At 38.6% G+C, this 24130-nt stretch overlaps 1 long non-coding RNA gene and 1 other non-coding gene across 2 annotated transcripts in view; both read left to right on the top strand.

The window, feature by feature from the left end:
• Positions 1-24130, top strand: part of LOC143659778 (uncharacterized) — a 93750-nt gene that overhangs the window by 54084 nt on the left and 15536 nt on the right. The gene's annotated exons all lie outside the window — the stretch shown is intronic.
• LOC143660482 (U2 spliceosomal RNA) lies at positions 8688-8871 on the top strand. The gene has a single exon (XR_013164079.1). It is a non-coding gene; the product is annotated as a U2 spliceosomal RNA (small nuclear RNA).

Here is a 24130-nt window from a genome sequence, read left to right as displayed (position 1 = left end):
ATTCAGACCTGGCACCTTGGGATCAACAATTCCGTCCTGACTGAAAAGGGGACAAGAAGTGTAATTAATAAAGTATGAGTGGTAAAGAGAGTTCAAATAGAGTTGAGAGGCTACTTTGGAGGTTGCTTTTATGCAAACTTCAGTTAGACCTTGCTACCTATCATAACCTGCCAAACCCTAACCGGGAACATTCCAACCAATCCTAAAGAACACCTAGGGCAATATATAAGATTTCACAAGGGTTCCAGGCACTAGAGTAACTTTCCCGAAACTGACAACCTCCAGATGGGTCCCTGGTCCAGATAAGTCCTGAAACGTAGCCTAGCTTCTCCAGAAAATCAGATAGTTCCAACTATCCCATATTAGTGACAGACTCTTCCAATAAAAAAAAATTTAGAATTGCCATAGCCCAAAGAGAGGGATGGAAAGATCAAAGGTGATGGTGGAGTTATACAGAGAAGATAGGATTTAACAAATGAATACGAATGTTGTATCAGCAAATTGGTATCTCTTTTAGTCTCCAGTATCTTAGAGCAGCTAGAAGTAAAAACCTAAAATTGTGAAATTGTAACCCATGTCAAATTCTGAAATATATTCTATGACTAATTGTGGTGCTGTGATTTGAATTTATAGCTTCTTTGTACATTTTTTTTTTCACGAAAAAAGAAGGAAAAAAAGTCGATTGCGATGATGAGAAAGTGCTTAAGCCCTCTAGCCTCCTATATTCTGGAGCAGCTTGAAGGAAAAATCTGAGAGGATTGTATGGTACCCATGACAAACTCTGGGATCTGTCCTGTAACTATTTGCTGAAGAGTGCTTTGAAAACTATTGTTTTTTTATTTCTTTGCTTTGTATATATGTTATACTATACAATAAAAGAAGTTTGGAAAAAAAAAAAGGACACCGTAAAATCGGCAAAAGTAAAAGGCACGTGAGGCAATGTCCAGAGGGTACCAGGTACAGTTTTTAAGGTGTTCCCTCTGTGTGGAGTCAAATGAAATGTTTGTAATAATTTCCCCAGTAATGGCATGTGATTAATAATGTGAAATTTTGCCAGCCAAGGAAGCCCACTTGAGTTTGGGGTGTTCAGGGTTTTAAGTGAATGTTAGTTGCATGGGCTACAGCATCTGATAACTGACCTGGGTAGCATAAGACCCAGCTTACTATAGCAAAACCTGGTATTCCTTATATGTGTGTAAGCGTAAACTGTCAGAAAAACTGCATTGATTTGTTCAAGCTCCAGGGATGCAAAAGTGCTCTTATGAAAGAGAACATCCCAAGAACGCATTTCCCAGATGCTGGCCAAGGGCCAGTCCTCCAGACAGGTTATTCTTGGAAATGTGCAGGCAATGTGAAGCCCTGTCCTTGTGAGGTAACACGTTCCTGTTCCTTAGGCTACATGAAAAGATGGTTAAAAAGAACACTGCACTGTGATGTGAAAGAATGGATGAGCAATAAATAATTAAATAGAATGGGGCAGAAGGGACTAAACTCCTTTATTAGAAGAATTCCAAATACATACTCCCTCCCCATGAGGTGGAACTTGATCTTTTCCCCTTAATTGTGGGTTGATTTTTGTGACTCGCTTGCAAAGAATAGAGCACGGACAGTGAATAATAGTGACTTTGCAGTGGAGAAACCTGGCAGACACCACACCTAATGCTGTAGCCCACGCAACTAACATTCACTTAAAACCCTGGACACCCCAAACTCAAGTGGGCTTCCTTGGCTGGCAAAATTTCACATTATTAGTCACATGCCATTACTGGGGAAATTATTACAAACATTTCATTTGACTCCACACAGAGGGAACACCTTAAAAACTGTACCTGGTACCCTCTGGACATTGCCCCATGTACCTTTTACTTTTGCCAATTTTACAGTGTCTTTTTTTCCCCCCAACTTCTTTTATTGTATAGTATAACATATATACAAAGCAAAGTATACCATAACCCAGGGGATGCCGTTCATCCATAATATGATGCCTATGAGAAGGGTATTTCCTCTCTCTCGTGTCCTTTCCCCAAACCCATAGCCCTATCTAATCATGAATATACAGTAGATAATTCCAAGTTGAGTCATTCTACAGAAAGCCAGACCAGTTCTCTTTAAAACTGCAAAGTCATGAAAAACAAATGAAAACTGAGAAACTTTCACAGACTGGAGGATCCTGAAGAGAGTGGGTGAGGAAATGCTGCAGTGTTCTGGATTGGATTCTGGCAAGGAAAAGGACACTAATGGAGAACCTGGTAAATCTGAATAGGTCTGTTGTTTTGCCAATAGTATTGTTAATTTCTCAGGGTCCACAAATATACCATTAAAGGGATTCTGTTTTTACTATCTCGTCAACTTGTCTATAAATCTAAAATTATTCAAAATTAAAAAATTCAGTAATGACAGTGAAGAGAGAAAACTGGTTTTGAAAGGACTTTGGAAAAACTTTCATTTAGAAATTATATTTAAAGGAAAAACTGCAATCAGGTCTCCAAATATTCACTGCATCGATATCATTTTTACCATAAAGCTGTCATCCTGTGTAATTCCAACTGATGTCTGCATCTTACCTTTTCATAGTGTTTATGGTATTTTATTTTATTTTTGGACACCTGCTTTATTTAAAAGTAGTCAAATTTATCATTTTCCTTCCTATTTTTTGTACCTTTGTTTCTTAAGTCCTAAAATGTTCTCCCCTACGTGCTTATAGAAATTTAAAAGTTTTGGTTTTTATTCTCAGATCTTTAATATTTCTGGGAATGATTTTCTGTATTTCCAGAGATATCTTGCTGATGTGAAATATCCTCCCTGCCCTAACACAAGTGGATCTTGGCTCAGCCAATCATTTAGAGAGGGTTCAGGGCATCTCAGCTCAAGTCCCTTGGGTGTATCTCTTCTTCTGTGCCCAGGGCTCTTGCTTAGGAAGAGTGAGAAGATGAAAGGAACTTTGGAATGAGAGACATCAGGGTCGGGCATACAGCTGCTGGATAAATGATAGATTGCAAGGGGACTGATGACTGAGAGGAGTAAAGGGATTTGTCACATGATGAGATTTGTCAGCCAGGGATTTATTTTTGTAAATGCTATCAATACATACACTACACCCAGAAAGTAAACAAATACTAAGAGTACAATTCAATGAATGTTTATAAAACTAACCCAGTTATGTCAACATTTCCCAGATAAGAAACAGAATGTTAGAACCCTATGGTAGCATTGGAGGCTCATCAGTTAGAGGAATTGTTGCTAGAGGTTTGGAAGAAATCATTGAAGCGTGGTGATGCAACTGGACATTGACCCATTCACAGTGACCAGTCTCTGAGGGTGCACACATGAAGTTTGTGGACAGCTCTCCTTCCCATGTGTCATAGATACAGTCTCTTTGCTTCCATATACACTCCATGGGATCAGGTTGAGGGCAGGAGTGCCAGCAGAGGAGGCAGGGTTGAATCTAGAGGTGGATAGTGGATGCTAGGCTTGTTGGCACCCCCTTCCCACCTGTTGTCCACTCACCCTGTTCTAGGAGAACACACAGAACAGTGGTCTTTATAGGCAGAAGCTAAAGGGAACAGTGAGGCATACAGGAAACAAGAAGAGGGGTCAAGAAACAGGGAGGAGGACTGGGAAATAGGAGCATGAGAGGGAGTAGGGGTCAGGCAGAGGGCAGAGAAAACAGGAAGGAGGATGTGAGAACAGGGAGAAGAAGCCTGGGAAACTGAGGTGACCACTCACCTGACAGTCACATCCTCTTCTGTAGGCTAACTCGAAACCTAATCTCTGTTGTCTGGTGAGCTTGTACCAGAAATACACCAGATGGCATCTTGTGAACTGTAGTGACCTCTTCCTCAGATAGCCTGCAGTGATAGGAGACCAGGCTGTGAAGGCCACCACAGCGTGCTGGATGCCCCCTGGCAAGGACTTGTGTGGCTCATAGGTATCAGCACCAGAGGGTCTGGAAATCCTGGGGGCAGCACAGAATCACCCATGATTGGTTGGTCCAGCGTTTCTGAGGAGCAGTGTTCTGGACCATGAGGAAGGGCCTTGGTTCCTTAGTGGTGCTGAGTTTTGCAGACATAGAGTGGTCCTTTCAGGGGCAGGTAGCTCAGGGGAGGGGCTGTGTGTGGCCAGGGGTGCTCACCTGCAATGAGTAATTGTGATTGTTGAGAAGTCCTCAGCTGATAACCACAGTCATGCCAACTTAGGGGTGTGTAGATTTCATGGATGTCTGTGATCCCCTTTGGAATCTTGAATATCTTTGATGGAAAGGGAAAAGGGGCTAGGGTTTTTGGTTTTCACAGAAGCTGTTCAACTGAAGAGATACTCTAATTCCCTCAGCCAGAGCGGGTTGGAGAGACTTGTTTTTTTTCTTTTTTAGGGTGGGGAGAGCGGGAAGAGTGGGGAGCAGGTAGGAAAGAAAAGGGTTTTGAGTTTACCTTAGTGATGTTGACTTTGAAACCTCGCTTTTTGGTGGTGTTTTCTCCTGGGCCCAGTATATCAGCTATTATGACTGAGAGGAGGGAAAAATGGGTCAGGATCCCCATGGGTTCATGGATTTAAGATTCTTCCACTCCAAATCTCCTGGAAATGGTGTATATATCTCCAGACTTCCCCCACGTCTGTATTTTTCTGAACCTTATGGGGACTTCTCCAGGGTCACCTGAGACTCACCAAAGTCAGACATGCAGTATATAGTCTGGGGGTGCAGAATTTTACAGTCACAGCCATGACAAGGTGTTGGTAGGACCGGGAGCAAAATGAAGGCCAGCAAGAATGAAGGAGCCATGCTGTACGGTGGAGGACATGGGGAATAAATTGAGGCATGAACCTTCTCCAGACCAGCTCCTCCCACCTACTTTAGACAGAAGAAGGGTGCATGTGGAGGATCTTTTACCAATCTTAATGTCCAGGGATGTGGGGAGAAGGGTTGGGGTGATCCAGCTTCCGTGGGCTTGTAGTCAGGATGTGCCACATCTGTGCCTAACATTTAGTGCCTTACCTCTCTGTCGGGCTGAGCAGGTGAGAGCATCTGCTGAGCACCCAGCCCCACGTGGCCACACTGTCGTCTGCATTTCTGTTTTAACCCTGGGGCGTATCCATGATGGAGGTGCGATCTGATTGCTAGGCATACTAATCACTTGGTATTGTCCTTTTCTTATCTGCATTTCCTTTTCATCCTTCAAGTGTATCCATCAGGAAGTTATAGTCGTATTGGGTGTACTTGTCATTTAGAATAGTTTGTCTCTTGTGGTTACACAAAGAACCACCAACTCCACCCACTCTGTCTTTCTCTCTCTCTTTTTTTAAAAAATATTATTTAGAGTTTTTATACAATTTAGATTTCCATTAGGATTTTGGAAAAAAAATCTTCGTCAACTCCACATCTACAAAGCAAGGATTATTCAGAAGTCCAACTTCTATTCTTACCCCACACCTCTATTCTCCCCCATCCCATAGGCTTCTATTAATGATATTTGCTAAAATTGTTATCTTCTGATTGCTCTTTTAATTTTAAACATCTACACATACGAACATACACACATGCCTCCTTATTTTGGGTAAAACTGTAGCATGCTGTATACGAATTTATTCACCTCATTTTTTCTATTTTACAATATATCCTAAGATGACAGTATAGTAGTATATATCCCCTACACTTACCCAATTCTATGAAATCCATGTTGTTGATGTGCCTTAAAATTTCCAACCAGTCTCTAATTATTTGTCCTTTGAATAGTTTTCTCACATTTGCTTATAACAAATGTACTGAAATGAATAAACTTATGAATACATATTTCCTTGTTTTAAAATATATCTTTAAAAGTGATTCTTAGAAACAGGTTTGGGTTAAGAGCCATTAGCATCTTTTTCTGTGTCTTTGTATTTATATTCATGTACTGTGCCCTTTTCAAAAGATTAATGGTCTTTTTCTCTATTTCTAGAAACTATATAATAATTTGTATTAACTCTTTATGGTGTAGTTGCAAATATTTTCTCTATTAAATTTTACTTTTCTTGAATTTTCAAAAAATTATTATTTAGTATGGTCAGTTTAACAATGTTTTGACTTATTGCATCTAAAATTTGAGTCGTGGTTAATAAAGATTCTCCCCACTAAACAGGTATTTGAGGATTTTACCAGTGTTTTCTGCCAGCCTTTGATTTTACTTTTTTGTATTTAGATCTCTGACCCATTTAAAATTTATCTTGGGATTACTGTGAGGAATGGATTCAATTTTATCTTTTTCCCTTTGGGTGTCCAATTAATTCAACATCACTTATTACAAAGATAACTTTTCCACACATAAGTGTGATGTCACTTTCATCATATATTAAATTTCCTCATACATTGGGGTCTATATCATGATTTTCTATTTTCTTCAGTCTGTCTGTGTGTCCATTCCTGCACTGGTACCACGTGTCAGGAATATATATTTTAGTGGGTGGAAAATCTTAGTCCCCTCCTACGTCTTCTTTTTAAGTTTTTTCTCTGGCCATTCCTGCATATTGATTATTTCAAAATGTGCTTCTTAATCAACTTGACAATCTAGTTGCAGAGTTTTTTTCAAGGGTGGGGTGGAGCGTGGGAGAGAAGAGATTGTTATGTTCCTGTTGATGCTGTAAAATAATCCAAATATGTTAAAAGAAACCAAATTTATTATCTTACAATTTGAGAGTAAAGGTCCAACATGGGTCTTATCAAGCTAAAATTGATGCATCAGCAGGGCTGCATTCCTTTCTGGATGGTGTAGAGAAGAATCCGTTTTCTTGCCTTTTTTGGCTTCTAGAGATTTCCTGCATTTCTTGGCTCATTCTCCCTTCTATCTTCAAATCCAGCAACAGGCTAGTTGAGTAGGGCTCACATTACAATATCTGACACTGACTTTTATGTCTTCCACTTCTATATTTAAAGACTTTGAATTTCTTTTTTGGATTCTTCATTGCTATAATATAAAAATGTAATTTATTTTTTTAAAAAAAAAACGTTCATTGTAGTAACATTTATCCAACTCAAAATTTCCCATTTTAACCATTTTTCAATATACAATTCAGTAGTATTAATTACACTGACAACATTGTACTACCATCACCAATATCCATTACTCCAACTTTTTCATCACATCACAGAGAAACTCTGCAACCATTAAGGGATAACTCTCTTCATTGATGTTGCAATATTTTACAATGTAACTAGCAATATGTAAGGGTTCCTAATCTCTGCATCTTTGCCAATACTTATTATTATTTTAAATAATAACAATCTTTAGTGGGTATGAAGTGGTATCTCACTGTGGTTTTAACTTGTATTTCCCTAATGACCCATGGTGGTTCCATCTTTTCATATGCTTCTCTACATCTTCTTTGGAGAAATGTCTGTTCAATTCCTTTGCCCATTTTAAAATTAGGTTATTTTTCTTTTTGTTGTAGAATTGCAGTTGTTTTATATATTCTGGGTATTGAGTCCTTATCAGATGTAGTGTTAGCAATTATTTCCTCCCATTCTGTAGGTAGTCTTTTCTCTTTCTTATAGTATCCTTTGATGCAGAAAAGTTTTTCATTTTGATAAAGTCCATTTAATTTATATTTTTCTTTTGTTGCCCATGTTTTTGGTGTAATATCTAAGAAATCACTACCAAATTCAAGGTTGTGAAGGTTCCCCCTATGCTTCCTTCTGGGAGTTTTGTGATTTTATTTATTGTGTTTAGGTCCCTGATCCATTTAGAGCTAATTTTTATATATGGTGTGAGGTAGATTGTAACTTCCCCACTCAATGTACTTGACATCCTTCTAAAGACTCAGTTGACCACAGTGGGATCAGCAATTCCATCCTGACTAAAAGGGGGAAAAGCCGTGTAATTAATAAAGTATCAGTGGCAAAGAGAGTTCAAATAGAGTTGAGAGGCTACTCTGGAGGTTGCTTTTATGCAAGCTTCAGGTAGACTTCACTACCTATCATAACCTGCCAACCCCCAACCAGGACCATTCCAGCCAATCGTAAAGAACACCTAGGGCAATATATAAGATTACACAAGGGTTCCATGCACTAGAGTAACTTTCCAGAAACCTACAACCTCCAGATGGATCCCTGGTTCAGATAAGTCCTGAAACCTAGCCCAGCCTCTCCAGAGCATCAGATAGTTCCATCTCCCTACCCCATGTTAATGACAGACCCTTCCAATATAAAAAATTTAGAATTGCCATAGCCCACACGCCCCTAAAAAGAGGTATGGAAAGATCAAAGATGATGATGGAGTTATGCAGAGAAGCTAGGATTTAACAAATTAATATGAATGCATTAAATTGATATCTCTTTTAGTCTCCAGTATCTTAGAGCAGCTAGAATAAAAAACCTAACATTGTGAAATTGTAACCCATGTGAGAGTCTGGAATATATTCTACAACTAATTGTGGTGCTGTGCTTTGAAATTTATAGCTTTTTTGTTTGTTATTTTTCACAAAAAACAGAAGGAAAAAATTTTGATTGTGATGACAAATTATTTAAGCCCTCTAGCCTCCTATATTCTGGAGCAGCTAGAAGGAAAAACCTGAGAGAATTGTATGGTAGCCCATGACAAACTCTGGGATCTGTCTTGTAACCTCTTGTGGAAGAGTGCTTTGAAAACTATTGCTTTTTTCTTTGTTGTATATATATATGTTATACTATACGATGAAAGAATTAAAAAAAAATCAGTTGGATCGCTTCTCGGCCTTTTGGCTAAGATCAAGTGTAGTCTTATCAGTTTAATATCTGATACGTCCTCTATCAGAGGACAATATATTAAATGGATTTTTGGAATTGGGAGATGGAATAGGAGCTTGCTCTGTCTACTCCGTGCATTGACCTGGTATTGTAGTACTTCCAGGAATGGTGCACCCTCCCCCTCGGGGGAATAATAAACATATATAAAAAAATATCAGTTGGCCATAGATGTGTAGATTTATTTCTAAACTCTCAATTCTATTCCAGTGGTCCATATGTCTATTTTTATCCCAGTGCCATACTATTTTGATTACTGTGGATTTGTAGTAGCCTTTGAATTTGGAAAGTGTGAGAACTCGAATTTTGTTCTTCCCTTGCAATATTGATTTGGTGTTTGAGGCCCCTTATGATTATTTATGAATTTGAGGATTGGAATTTCCATTTCTGAAAAATGAACTGCTAGGATTTTGATAGGTATTGCACTGAATCTGTATATCACTTTGGGTAGTACTGACTTCTTAATAATTCTAAGTCCTCTTACTCATGAGTATGGGATGTCCATTTGTTAAGGTTTGCTTTAATTTATTTCAGCAGTTTTATAATTTTTAGTGTATAAGTCCTTCACCTCCTTTGTAAAATTCATTACTCAGTGTTTTATTCCAAAGGGATTGTTGTGAATGGAATTTTTTAAAATGCCCATTTCAGAATATTTTTTGTTGCTGTATAGAAACACACTGATTTTTGTGTGTTTACCATGTAGCCTGAAACTTTATTGAATTTGTTTATTCAGGTAGTTTTCTTGTGGATTCTTTAGGACTTTCTATATAAAGGGTCATGTTGTGTAAGTAGAAATGATTTTACTACCTCCTTTTCAATTTGGATGCTTTTAATTTTTTTCATTGCCTAATTGCTCTGGCAAGGACTTCCCTTTCTTTATTGAATAATGGTGTGTTGAACAGTGGTGAAAGTGGGAATCCTAGTCTTGCTTCTGACGTCAGGGGAGGGTTTTATTCTGTCACTATTGAGTATATTGCTAGGTGTAGGTTTTTCATTCATCTTCTATTATGTAGAAACTTATATTCAGTTCCATTTCCTGAATGCTTTTATTATTAAAGGGTATTGGATTTTGTCAAATGTCTTTTCTGCATCAATTGAAATGATTATGTGTGTTTTTTTCCCCTTCGTTTTTTAATTACTTTCCTTATGTTGGACTACCCTTTCATTCCTGGGATAAATACCACTTGGTCATGGTGTATAATTCTTTTAATAAGATGTAGGATTTGATTTGCTAGTATTTTATGGAGGATTCTTGCATCTATATCCATAAAAGGAATTGTAGTTTTCTTTCCTTCTTTTTTTCAAATGTCTTTATCTGACTTTGGTGTGGGGGTAATGTTGGTCTCACAGTATGATTTAGGAAGAGTGCCCTCCTCTTCAAACTTTTGGAGGCTTTTGAAAGTCATTGGTGTTGATTCTTTGAATATTTATTAGAATTTACCAGTAAAGTGATCTGGTTCTGGACTTTTTTTGTTGTCATAGGGAGGTCTTTGATTACTGATTCAATCTCTTGTTATATGTCTGTTGGGATCTTTTATTTCTACTTGAGTCAGTATAAATAAGTTCTGTAGGATTCTAGGAATTTATATATTTCCTTTAGAGTCTCTAAATTGTTGGCAGAGAATTTTTCACATTACTCTTTTTCAACATTTTTTATTGTGAAATATAACATATACAAAAAAGTTATAAATTTCAAAGTACATTGCAACAATTATAGAACAGATTTCAGAGTTTGATATGGGTTATAGTTCCACAATTTTAGGTTTTTTCTTCTAACTGCTCCAAGACACTGGAGACTAAAAGAAATAGCAATATAATGATTCAGCAGTCATATTCATTTGTTAAATCCTATCATCTCTATTATAACTCCTCCTTCTTCTTTGATTCTTCTTCCACTTTTTAGGGATATTTGGCCTATGCCCATTCTAACTTTTTCATGTTGGAAAGGGCTGTCGATAATATGGGATAGGGGGATGGAACTAGTTGATGTTTTTGGAGAGGCTGGCCCTTTCTGGGTTTCAGGACTTATCTGGCCTAGGAACCCATCTGGAGGTTGTAGGTTTCTGGAAAGTAATCATACTGCGCAAAACTTTAGTAGAATCTCAGATAAAGCCCTAGGTGTTCTTCAGGGTTGACAGGAATGGATTTTGGTTTATGTATTAGCTAGGGTTCTCTAGAGAAACAGAATCAGCAGGAGATATCCATAGATATAAAATTTATAAAACGTCTCACATAGCCATGGGAATGTAGAGTCTAAGGTCTGGAGGGCAGGTCACAAGCAACTCCAATGAAAGTCCTCGAATTCTCAGGAGAGGCTGGATGGACGACCATGGCAATGGAAGAGTCCAAAATCCACAGAGGAGGCTGTGAAGCTGGTGACTCTCTGATGAAGGGTCTGGATGAACTCCACAGGAGAGGCTCACTGGCTGAAGCAGTAAGAGTGACTGTCTCTTCTGAATCCTCCTTAAAAGCCTTCCTGGGTGATTAGATTAAGAATCACTCATTGCAGAAGACACTCTCCTTAGCTCATTGCAGAAGACACTCTCCTTAGCTGATTGCAAGTGCAATCAGCTGTGGATGCAGCCAAAGTGATCATGATTTAAGTCCATGAAATGTCCTCATAGCAACAAATAGGTCTGTGCTTGCCCAACCAGACAATCGGGCACCACCACCTGGCCAAGTTGACACGTGACCCTGACTATGACAGTTGGGTTTTGGGAAATCATGCTATATAGCATTATCTAGCTGAAGCTTGCATAAGAGTAGCCTCCAGAATAGCCTCTCAACTGTATTTGAACTCTCTTAGCCACAGATACATTATTTTGTTACATTTCTTTCTCCCTTTTGGTCAGGACGGCCTTGTTGATCCCATGGTGCCAGGGTCAGGCTCATCCCTAGGATTCATTACCCACATTGCCATGGAGACTTTCATCCCTGGATGTCATGTCCCGTATAGGGGGAAGGGTAATGCTTTTATTTGCAGAGTTGGCCTTAGAAAAAGGCCACATCTGAGCAACCAAACACTATTGTCTTAAAATCTTTTAATTTCTGCAAGATCAGTGGTAATGTCCCACCTTTCATTTTTGATTTTTTTTTTTTTGGCCAGTTTTTCTAAAGACTTGCCAATTAAAAAAATCTTTTCAAAAAACCAACTTTTGGTTTCATTGTTTCTCTATTTTTCTATTATCTATTTCATTTATCTTCACTTTAATCTTTATTATTTCTTCTCTTCTACTAACTTTAGGATTGGTTTTCTCCTTTTTTTCCCCCACATGGGCAGGTACCAGGAAACAAATTTTTGATAGTCTTCTTTTAAATATAGGTATTTAGCTTTAAATTTCCCTCTGAGCACTGCTTTCATTGAATCCCATAGGTTTTGGTATGCTGTGCTTTTGTTTTCATTCATCTGAAGATATTTCCTGATTTCCCTAGGGATTTCTTCTTTGACCCATTAATTATTTAGCGGTGTGTTGTTTAATTTCCATATATTTGTGAATTAGCCAGCTTTCTTTCTGTTATTGGTTTCTAGATTCATTCCATTGTGGTCAGAGAAGATGCTTTGTATACTTTCAATCTTTTAAAATTTATTAAGACTTGTTCTGTGATCTAACAGGTGTTCTATGCTAGAGAATGCTCCATGCACATTCGATAAGATTGTGTATTCTGCTGTTGTTGGATGTAGTGCTTTGTATGTCCCTGAGGTCTATTTCACTTATAGTATTGTTCAAGTTTGTCTGTTTTACTATTGATCTTCTGTCTAAATGTCTTCACCATTATTGATAATGGTGTATTGAGGTCTCTTGACTATTACTGGAGAACTATTTTGCCCTTCATTTTCATCAGTTTGCTTCATAGACTTTGGGGTTCTGTGATTAGATGCATATATGTTTGTAATTGTATATTCTTGGAAGATTGACAAATATAGTGGGACACATAAGAGGTGCTAAATAGCCTTTAGGTTTCAGAAGGGCATGGAGGAATTTATCCTAAGCTTGACATTTAGAGAATTTAAAGGAACAATCCCTCCATTGCTAAGTTACCTGTCTACAAAATAAAAAGCTAAGTGAACAAAAGCTTTAAGATCCTGTTTCTTTTTTTCATATTGTGAAAGACATGAAAAGAAAATCAAAGACATGAGGTGAGAAGTTTTTGTGAGTCAAAATCTAATAAGGACTGTGATAAGTCAGAGCAAGCCTAAATACGTACTAAGAATAATTAACATTCAATACTAGGAAATAAAGCAAAAGATAATATATAATTTAAAAGGTCTCGTATGAGGATTAGTCATTAGTCATTAGTTGTTTGATGTTACTCTTTATTATTTGGTGATTTTTGTATGCTAAATTGTAGATTTTTGTCAAATCAAAACATATCCCCAAAGGTTGAAGTTTATGGATAATCACCATATCTCAGAACAAGGAGATATAAAATTATAAGGAACTTTCACTTTTCATTCTATACATTTGTATCATTTAAAATAATTGAAAATGAGCATATATCAATTTTACAGTAAAACAATAAAAAGATTCTTTCATTTTAAAATGTCACTTTCATATTACCTATTTATAATATTAATTTCTACTGTAGCCCTTCACAGTTATCCTAGGTAATTTGGAATCTTCTATATTTCTTAAATGTTTTCTGCTTTTGGATGAATTCTTAACATCCGATAATTATAATAATAAATACTGCAGCAATAACAACAACTATAGTTCAGTGAACCAATAGTATGTACCAAGCATGGGGAACATCTGAAATATAATTCTCATTTAATCCTCAGAACTCCCTTTTGGAATGGATATAATGGTCTTATTTTAGAGGTAAGGTAAACAGAATCTTCGAAAGGTTAAGTTATTTAGTCAAGTCAAACTGGAATTTGCAGCTCAGTTTTCATGAAACTTGTCCCCTTTGCCACACTAAATCTTTCCTACCATAAAGCGTTCAGATTGAAATGAAAACGCACGAGCAATTTTCCAGAATGCAAGGCCACATTTTTCATTGTTCATTTGGGTAAATCTAATCTGTTCTTCAAAAACCCAGGAAGTGTAAATCACACGATGATGAGGCTGACTGAGGACCGGGACCCCTCTGTCTTCACAGGTCTCTGGCTTCCAGACCGCTGCCTTGTGGAAGTGAGGCAGCCAGGGAACAGCACCTTTCTACAGAGAATCAGAAAAAACAGACAGAGCACAAAATAATTTCCAAGTCACCTGTGCCAGTTAACTACAATTTGAATGGGTTTTCTCATGTTTTAAAGTGCTTTCTTTCAGACTTCTAAGAAATTTATAAAACCAGCTATTAGAATTATATTGCCTGCAGATATAAACAGTTACGATAGGGGAGTAACTGCCTACACTCAGAGAGCCTTTTAAGAAGAGACGGATAACAGTTTATATATCTCAGAGAGAGGGAAAAGGGTTTTTTTGATCATTTTCATGCAAATCCTCAATAGATTACAGACGGTTGTGTTAAGTGGTGCCATATTTTCTGTTTTTAAAAAAATGCGTATGGAACAACTAGCTTAGATGTAATGTGTTCCTTTTGAAGATATTCATTTTCTTAAATTTGAAACAATTATGGGTGTTAGACTTTTCCTCTCTAAATAGAAATTTTCTTTGTAACTTTGTTTCCTCTAGAAAATTCCTTTGGAGGTAAAATAAAGAAAACAAAACAGCGCAATGAGCTTTTCAGGATAATTAGATTTGTTTATCAGAATGACTTAAAGTCCCCTCTCCTTTCTTTCCATCTTGAATGTAATCATCAGAAAGAAGCACAAAATATCAACAGCAGCTGCCTCATTTCCTGTGTCTTGGATTTCAACAGAGATGCTCTATAAAGAGTTTCCCAGCTCATCTGATGGGAGGTAGAAAGTTGCAGTGAAGAGTCCTCTTTTCATGTAATTATCCATGACCTATTTCTCCAAGCACAACCCCTTCCCTCTGGCCCTCTGGCCCTCTGACCACTGTCATGGTTCTTTGATGGACACGCAGCGTTATTGATTAGCTTCATTTGCTTTTATGGCAGGCTCCAGACCTTTCCCTGATTATGTGGAACAATTATAATTCTGCACAGTACAGTGCTACTCACCAGTCAGGGGCAAGTGGGAAGGGGAAGGTGCATGTTTGCTCAAACCTTTCCCCCAGCCTAGAATGCATCCCTCCACTTCTCCCACCTAAAATATTCAAGATATACCTTCAGTGTTATCTCCCCTGTTGACAGCACTTATTCTTGCCAGCAAGTATCTCAGAACTTTTCTGAAATTTTAATGAACTGGCATTTAACTTTTCTCTGATTATTTTGGATACCTTAAGTTTTCATTTCTATGCCTTCATTAATTGAACACATTTCTTGGGAAGCCCCCTAGCGGACAGGCTGAAAATGAAGAATCCACAGTCCATGCCCTCTGGGAGCTGCCAGGTTCCTGGTGGTGCAGAGAGGTCAACAGCTTTTGCAAATCAGTGTGTTCAATTTTACTCAAATTCAAACTGTTCCAAACTGAACCTCAGCTTCTTCCCCAAATCTTGTTTTTCTCTTCATTAATGGCACCAACAGTAAGACTAACAGTGGCTCAAGTCAGATACTTTGACCCTGCCTTCTTCCCCACCCCTGGGTCAAGACAAGACCTGCCCTGAACTTGTGCCTTCCTGCAGATGCAATTTTTTTTTTCCCATCTCAGAGAGGTTCTTTGTAGCAATCCTTGGAAGATATAAGCTGAAGAAGATGCCTGAGAGCTAGTGAGGTTCACAGGAAAGGCCTAGGGTGGGATAAGAAAGAAGAGAGACTTTAAAGACCCTACTAAAGATCAAGTCAGGATTCTCAGAACCTTGATGAGCACTGCAGGGCCTTTGCCAAACTATCCTGTCTTGAATTTGATGAAACTGGAAAAGAACAGTATCTGAGCAGCAGTAGGAAATACAGAGAAAATTATCTTGGGGTCTACATGAGTTATGGATTTCATTATTGTTTTTTACTTCAAAAGGCATAAAATACAGTTTAAACTGCCTTTAACCAGTAATATAACTTTATTGGCTAATAGAAGAGTGAGGGGGAAGATTAATGAAGTAGAAGATTGATCCAGGGCTCTGCTAAAATGACTGGGATTCGGTTTCTTTGTCCATTTCTTGCCCTTCTTTCTTGGTGTTCACTCCACTTTCTAGCAGCCTCTCCTCTCTGGCTCCAAGAGTGTTCTGGCAGCTTCTGTGGCTACATATATTGTAAAAACCAAGAAGGGGTTCCAAATAGCCTATTTCCCAAGTGGTCAGCATAAATCTCATCGACTCAGATGGGATCTTGTGATCTAGTATTTGGATCCAGGAAAGGGTCATTTGGCCTAAAAACCAAAAGGATACACTCTGGCCTTAAAAGTGAGGTTATGACTCAAGACATAGCTCAGAGAGAGAGTTAACAAAGGAAATTCAGGCTACTGCAGCTGGTTGGGGGAATGCTGAGGAAGCAATAAACAAGTAGGCCTTAGGGGGCCTAAACAAAGAAGGCTCTGAATGGCTTGATGCAGGTTTGGATGAAATTATGGTGACAGTAGGAAGCCACTGGGAACTTTGGATAGTAGGTTATTTTAAGATTTCTTTGTGTTATATATTTATTGCCTATTATTTCTTATCCTTAATAATAATGGAGAGAAAGGAGAGATGGTATAAACCGGTAAGGCAGCTAATGAGTATGTAGAAGTTTGGGAGAGATTGTCAGTGTTGCAGCACAGAAAATGGAACATTCTTTTAAATAAATCACAGCACATAAATAAATTACAGTGTGCTAGCAGTGTAATTCAGATCTTTTTAGCATTCATCAAGGAATATTTGAATTTTAGGAACAAGCCACTTTCTCACTGCTAATTTGCATTTTACTTATGGACTTAAGCGTGAGTAAATGGACTTAGTGTTTTCAAGGCAATTAAAAATTAAAAAAGAGGGTGCATGGGTGGTTCAGTAGTAGAAAGCTCACCTTTCATGCAGGAGACCTGGGTTTGATTCCCACACCATGCATCCCCCACCACCGAGAAAAAAAAACAACTTCTGCACAACGAAGATGATGTCAGAAACATTATACCCAATTGTTGTCTTTCAGGATAGTAAATTAGTAAAATGTCTAAATGTTACAATTTCTCCTTGATTTAGTGCTTTCTGTGAAAGGGTACGGATATGCTTGTTGAAACAAAATTAAAATATGAAGGACTCTAAACCTCAATAATATTAGTATTATCAAGGACGAGCCAAAATGACTCATTTTATACTTATGAGAGCAGGTTGGGAGGAAAGTGAGACTTGCCACGGGGCCACCCACAGGCTCAGTGGCTAAGCCATTGGTCTTCTAAAGACCTGCCCTGATCTTGTGCCTCCCTGCAGATCCAGTATTTTTTATTTCCCATCGCAGAGAAATTCTTTGGGAAGAAGATGCCTGAAAGCCAGTAAGGTTCATAAGCAAGGTCTAAGGTGGGATAAGAAAGAAGAGACTTCAAACTCCCTACTAAGGTCACCACCTCCTTTGTTTACATAAAGACAGTTGGCCTTTGCAAAAATGACCACTAGATGGTAGGAAAGAGCCATGTTCCTGATACAGAGGCACCTGTAGGGGACCAGCTCACCTGCCTAAGAATTAGGATTCATTGTGATATCAGCAAGCTCTCCATCAAGACTTCCCCTTTTCAGGCCTTGCCCCACCCCAGCCCTCTGCTGTGACACAGCCCCGCAGGACCCACGTCACTCACCCCCATCTGTTCCTCTCTCCAGGGTCCTGTGGCTAATCATCCCCTCCTCTTTATTAATACCCATTAAGAAGATGTAATCTACTTTGAAACCTACTTTATAAAAGACTTGATGACCAATACATGGCACTTCCCATTTCCTACTACAGTTTTCTGAGTGACTGTGGGAATGATTTGACAACCCAGAGCGATGAATCTCTATTGGCTGGCATAGTACATGAAATATTTTTGGGTAAGGAGGTGTTCATCCGCCTTTGAAGTCAAGTTGGTAGAAGCAGCTAGGTATCTTTAATAATAATAATGAGATGTTTGTTCAGCACTTGTTATGTACAGGCAAATTTATTTAATCTCCACAGTAACCCTATGAGGCAATACATATTAAACCTGTTCTACATTAAAAAAGTACACAAACCCCAGAAAGTTTAAGCAACTTGCTCAGTCTTATCGTTTTAAATTTTCCTGTGAATATATTATTTTTATTTATTTATTCCAAAAGGAAATAACAAAATGGTACTTGCTGTTAGCATCACTGGAGTTTCATGAATTCAAAAAAATAATTGTTCCTTTAACCCTGTGATACTTTTGGTAAAATCTCCTCCACTGGAGCACTGGATAGAGTGGGTGTGGGAAACATTTTTAACTGTGTTACCCTGAGTCAGTGTGATCATAAATTCTCAAGTCAATGCTGTGACAATATCTAGGTTGATGTTAGCAGACTTATTTTAAACCAGGACTGTCCTGTGGCTTGCTGGTTACCTGGCCCCCGTTAGCGCGGTAGAGTGGTTAAAGCATGCATCCCAGCAGCTTCGAGTCGCCCACTCAAGTCTACCACCCCTCACCCATGTAAAGGAGAACATGATTCAAATATAAAAAGGGACTCTGAAAGATACTCATTTGTACACCAATGTTCATAGCAGCATTATTCACCTATTAGGAAAAGTGAAAAGGTGTAAACAATTTAAGAGCCCATCAACAGATAAATGGATAAACAAAATGTGGAATATACACACAGTGGAATATTATTGAGCCATAAAAAGATAAAAGTTCTGATATATCTATCTCATCATTTAGCCTTTCTTGCTTCAATGTAAAAATCCCGGCCCTCACATTTCTCAAATTCCCATGTTACGTGTTCAAACTTACAGGAACTTCTCACACTCTTGGGCCCAATTCCAAGTTCCTCAGAAAAATATATGATGGACTCTGGTCCGGACAATAATATGCAAAGAGTCCTTAACTTTTCATTGTTTAGGTGCAGAGCATGCTTTAGAAGTTTCTCTGCTTTGCTTTTCTCATTGCAGTGCGACTGCTCTTGCTCACTTTTAGATACGGCTGTATCAGCATTTTTAACGTAACTTGTTCATTTCAAGGAGCTTTATAAATTGGTCGTAACTCACATTTTTAGAATTGGAAAAAAGTCTGTCTTTTGAGATAGAAGAAGGGCTTTTACAATTTTTTAGCTTTAATTTTGCCCCACTGCTCTCCAAACAGGAATGCTGCTCTTTCTCATGTTGTGCGGCTCTTCGACAGCACACAAGCTTCTTTTGTTGTTTTTAATGAACGCTGTCTCCAGTTGCTCAGCTGTGAGAATGTGACTTTCGTACTTGGAGGGGTAACCGGAGGGCCTTGAGTGGACGTGCACCCCGAACCGTAGTCTGAGGGGACTCCGTCCTGCAGGGGGCGCCAGCACTCCTCCTTTCTCTAAGCATGCGCTCTGTTTCAGCCTTGGTAAGTGAGAAATGGACACCATCATCGTTTAGAATCCCAGCTGCCTCCTCTTATTGCGCCTCTCCCCGGCTTGTCCACCCTGGTAACGGGAGAGCTTGATCTGTTGAACTTTTCTGGTTGCCTGGGCCTTAGTAAGTGGGACCCAAAGCTGAAGAAAAAGAGTCACCAGAGACCAAACAAAAAGGGTCAGACTCTACCTTCAGGGCTTAATAAGAAGTTTCCGAGTTGTCTGTGCTGCATCAGTTGTCATTCCTGTCTTGTTTCCCTCCCAAGCCTGTAAGAACCAAAGCTGGGAGAGAGGGCCCGTGCTGTGGTTCTTCCCGCACTGATTTCTCACCATGATCTAAACCCAACCCAATCATCCTTTCTAGTGGTTGGGGGGGGGGGGGGGGTACAGAGAACAATTTCATGCTGTGATTGGATATCTGTTCAAACAGGGAATTGGCTTGAAGATGGGAAAGAAAACTTGAGACGGGCAGTAGGGAGGAAGGAAGATAAAATACAATAGAGCCTGTAATTCCGGAAGGAAAAGTTATGAATGTGGATAAAGAAGAAGCTACTGAAGAAGGAGCTGGGATTCAACCCCCTTGTTGGTTTTAGCTTATAAATATTAAGAAGTATAAAGTCCCTTCCTTATGCCATAAACTAAAATCAATTCCAGGTGAATGGAAGATATAAATATGAAAGAGATACAATAATGTCTCTATAATATAACACAGGAGAATAACTTCATGACTTTGTGGTTGGCAAAAATCTCTTCACCCGAAACAAGCACACCCTCATATCCATGTGCTGATTCTGTACTGGATCAGGTGTCTTATATAATTTTCTACCCCCATAATCCTTTGAGGTAAGAATGCACCACACTTCTGAGTCTCAGAAAAATAAAACTCAATAGTCAATATCTGATAGCACACCAGCTTTGCAAACCTGATGAGGGTGACTTTTTTTTTAGGGAATTGAGAAGTCTCAACTGAATGGAATATCAACCTGAGTCCACTCACAGTGGACCACAATATTTGTAGTAAAATTCCAGGTTCTTTTCAAACATCCCTCTATGTTAGATATACTCAAATTATAAGAATATAGAACTAATATCCATTAATTATCCACCATGTCAGGGACTGAGTCAGCTATTCTACCTGTATTGCCTTGTTTAACAATTACAAAATTCCTATGAGGCAAATATAAACATGCCTATTTTATAGCTGATGAAATTGATTAACAGTGAGGTTAAGCTCACTGCCCAGGGTCACACAGCTAGCAAACAGAAGAGCCAGGATTGAAATGACCAGTTGCATTCATTTTCTAGCCATGAAGATGCAAGGTTAGAGATTATATAGCTCAGAAATTTTTCAGAGCACTTGCCATCCACTGCTGGCTGCCACTGTAGGACTAATCTCAATTTTCCTTCCATGGAACCATAGGGCTTCCATGTTCCTACTTTTCAACAGCCAATCAAGTGATTATTTTCTAATTAAACTGAGCAAAGTTTGGGTCTTGATTTATTTTGCTTTTTGAAATTATTTGCTGAATGATTTTTAATGGCATATATAGCTGTAAACAATGGATGTTTTGTGCTTTATATTTCAAAGGAGTACTCAGTGCTTGCTAGATTCAAATGTTCAATTTTATCAGATTCATAGAATTGTAACAAATCTGGTGTGGTATCATGGGGTATAAGAGTAACATGTATTTTATGATTTCAGGATATATTTTTTCTTCACTGCCCTAAAAATGATTCAGAAGCAGAGAGAATGGATGAGAAAAGATAATTTACCTGCTGTCTGACTCAAACCTTTGTCTTTTTGCCTTCCCCTATTCCCTCCAAGATCATACATATGCTTTTCTATAAAATCTCTATTTCAGTCAATCTCTTTTTATCTTAAGCAGCAGAGACTTGAGTCAGGAGGTAGATGACAGACTGAGCTCAGTTGGCTGCCTCTTCTCTGCTGTTCCCTGCCCCACTCCTTAGAGAAGATAGGAAATGTGTAAAACCTAATAAGTGAATCTATAGCTACACTCACTGGGTGACTAGAAACTGTATACGATCTCTGGAAGTCTGAAATAAAGAGCGATCCTATTGAAGGGGTGATAGTGGAACTAAATGCTCTCTTAGGGAGAGCCCAGCCAGAGAAGATGGACACTCCATGCTCCATCATGATGGGGCTGATGGAAACTGGGGGAATTGTAGGGACCTCATAAGGAGTAACTAGAATAGTTGACCCTTTTGCATCCCTCCCCTGAATTGTGTCCCTCTTTAAGTGGAAACAATACCAAAGGTGGCAAGACAGTTCAGTATCCCAGGTGGCAGTGAGAGCTTAGAAAATCAAGACTAGCTAGGCTGAGAGGAGCATCGACTATGAAACTTCACCCAGCGGCCTGTGCCACTGTCACTGAAAACAGTGCAGAATGCACACCCCTAAATTACTTTCTCCCCTTTCTTCCAGCAGCTGCCTACAGTGGCAGGCACAGAGGAGAATAGAAGGTGCTCTCCCCTGAAAGTTGTGTTTCCTATCAAGAATCACCAAAATATTTCCTTTAGTACTAATTCTATAAAAGAATCCACAAATGTAATAAAGAGAACTTATGTCTATGATGTTTGTTATTAGAACTATTAAGATAGGAATTTTAGTATAATTAATATCCTTAAACGGATAAGAAAGAGTCTTGCTGATAAAGTAGGAAGAGGAGTTTACAAAACAAGAATAGGTAGTTCTGAAAAAGACTCAGTGAGAGTTAACTATTGCATTATTGTACAGGAAATGCCTACTCTGACAGGAAATACTTTGCTGTTGCAACACTATAGGAGACCCTCCTTTTGTAAACAACATGAGGAAGGCTTTGGGAATGAAGGCGATCTAATTCCTATGTAGATAATGTAGGTTTTGTTATATCTTACTGAATTTTACAGAACATCTGGACAAACCACATGATTTATAGAAATGCTGCAGATCCCTATCCTATATTGTTAATTATCCTAGGTCATTGATAAAGAAGACAGCATCCCATGTGACTGGTTGTCCCCAGAGTTTTGGGTTTGTTAACTCAGTCTTTTAATGAAGTATGAAAGATAGACTGTGTAATGATAACCCAGATTTTGGAGAATTCCTAAGGAATATGGTGATTTTTTTCTTGTACTTGACTTTAAAAGTTGTGCATAAAGGAGTAGTTGTATTTTTTTTAAAAACTTTTTTGTTTTAGCATGGTTTCACATGATTAAAACATTTTTTCTTTCCTTGTATTTCTACCACCATTGACTTAAAAACCTCAATAGATAGCTTAATAGAATAATGGACATAAGTGAATAGTTAAGTGAACACAGATCAAATAAAAGAGGAAGAATGATGATTATAGGGTAACTCAAGTGTGCTGGTTTAAAAGGCGTAGGTGCCCTAGAAAAGCCATATTTTAATCCTGATCCATCTTCTAGAGGTAGCCATTTCTTTCAGTCCCTATTCAGTCAGTACTGTAGGTTGGAAACTTGATTAGTTTACCTCTACAGAGATTTGACACACCCAGTTGTGGGTATCAACCTTTGATTAGAGGGTGATGTGACCCCACCCATTCCACATGGGTCTTGATTAGTTTACTGGGATCCTTTAAGGGAGGAAATACTTTGGAGAGAGGCATAGGGCCACAAGAGCCCACACAGCCAAAGACTTTTGGAGGTGAAGAAGGAAAACACCCCTGGAGCAGCTTCATGAAACAAGAAATCTGGAGAGAAAGTTAGCAGACATTACCATGTTCACCAGGTACATTTCCAGTTTGGAGAGAGAAACCCTGAATGTCATTGGCCTTCTTGAACCAAGGTATCTTTTCCTGGATGCCTTAGATTGGACATTTCTATAGCCTTGCCATAATTGAACATTTTCATGGCTTTATTTAGAAGTGTAAATTTGCCACTTAATAAATTCCCCTTTTTAAAAGACTTTCCATTTCTGATATATCACATTCTGGCGGCTAGCAAACTAGAACTTCAGATATTGGACCCTTTTCCATTCCTAGATGGAAGCTTCTAGTAATATACAGCAGCAAGTAGGAGGTTTGGCCTTACCAACTCTCTGGAGTTGTCTGTCCATTTGGGAATTCCCTCTTCTCCCAGTTCCTCTGTCCCTCAAGGTTTTTCTCTTCCATCAGTGGCTCTTTCTTTGAGTCTTCCTTGCAAATCTTCATACCACTCTCTCAGAAAGAGGTCTTACTCTCTGGAGACCTTCTTTCCTCCTCCCAAGTCTCATCCAGGCTGGGAGAATACATGGAACTTCTGCCAAAAGCCCATGTGGCCTGTTAGCCCATGTATGGTTTAGGTAGGCAGGCACAGCTATAGTGTTATCTGTTACCTGGTCTAGTTGGGCTTCTCAGAATTGGATAGCCTTTTGACAGTCTTACAACAGGAAGCCTCAGACATACCTGTTCCTTTTACTATTAGACCTTTGAAGCAAACACATGCACATCTGTTAGTAGAACTATTAAGATAGGAATTTTAGTGTAATTAATATCCTTAAACAGATAAGAAAGAGTCTTGCTGATAAAGTAGGAAGAGGAGTTTGCAAAACAAGAATAGGTAGTTCTGAAAAAGACTCGGTGAGAGAGCTAACTATTGCATTATTGTGCAGGAAATTATCCAAGGAACGCTGCAGCCTAAGCTGATAATTGGTATCAATGTGTGAATGTAGCATTAGATATTTTTCTTGTTCTGTTTTAGATCTGCTGTAATAATAAAAACCTATATTATCCCTTAATGTCTACTTTTTGTCTCACCACAGATTTGCCTGTGGTTGACCATTCTGGTAAAGTCTGCATCATTTATTTTATTTCTTCATCCATTCTTGATGGGTGGTAGCAGGATACTTCACTACATTACATAAGGATATGTGGCCAAAGAGACATTGTATTATTTTTTTGTTGCTGTTTAACAAATTACCCCAATCTTT

This window comes from Tamandua tetradactyla, chromosome 16 (genome assembly GCF_023851605.1).
Source record: "Tamandua tetradactyla isolate mTamTet1 chromosome 16, mTamTet1.pri, whole genome shotgun sequence".
Classification (NCBI taxonomy): domain Eukaryota; kingdom Metazoa; phylum Chordata; class Mammalia; order Pilosa; family Myrmecophagidae; genus Tamandua; species Tamandua tetradactyla.
Note: the sequence above shows the minus strand (reverse complement) of the source record. Positions and strands in the feature narration are given on the sequence as shown.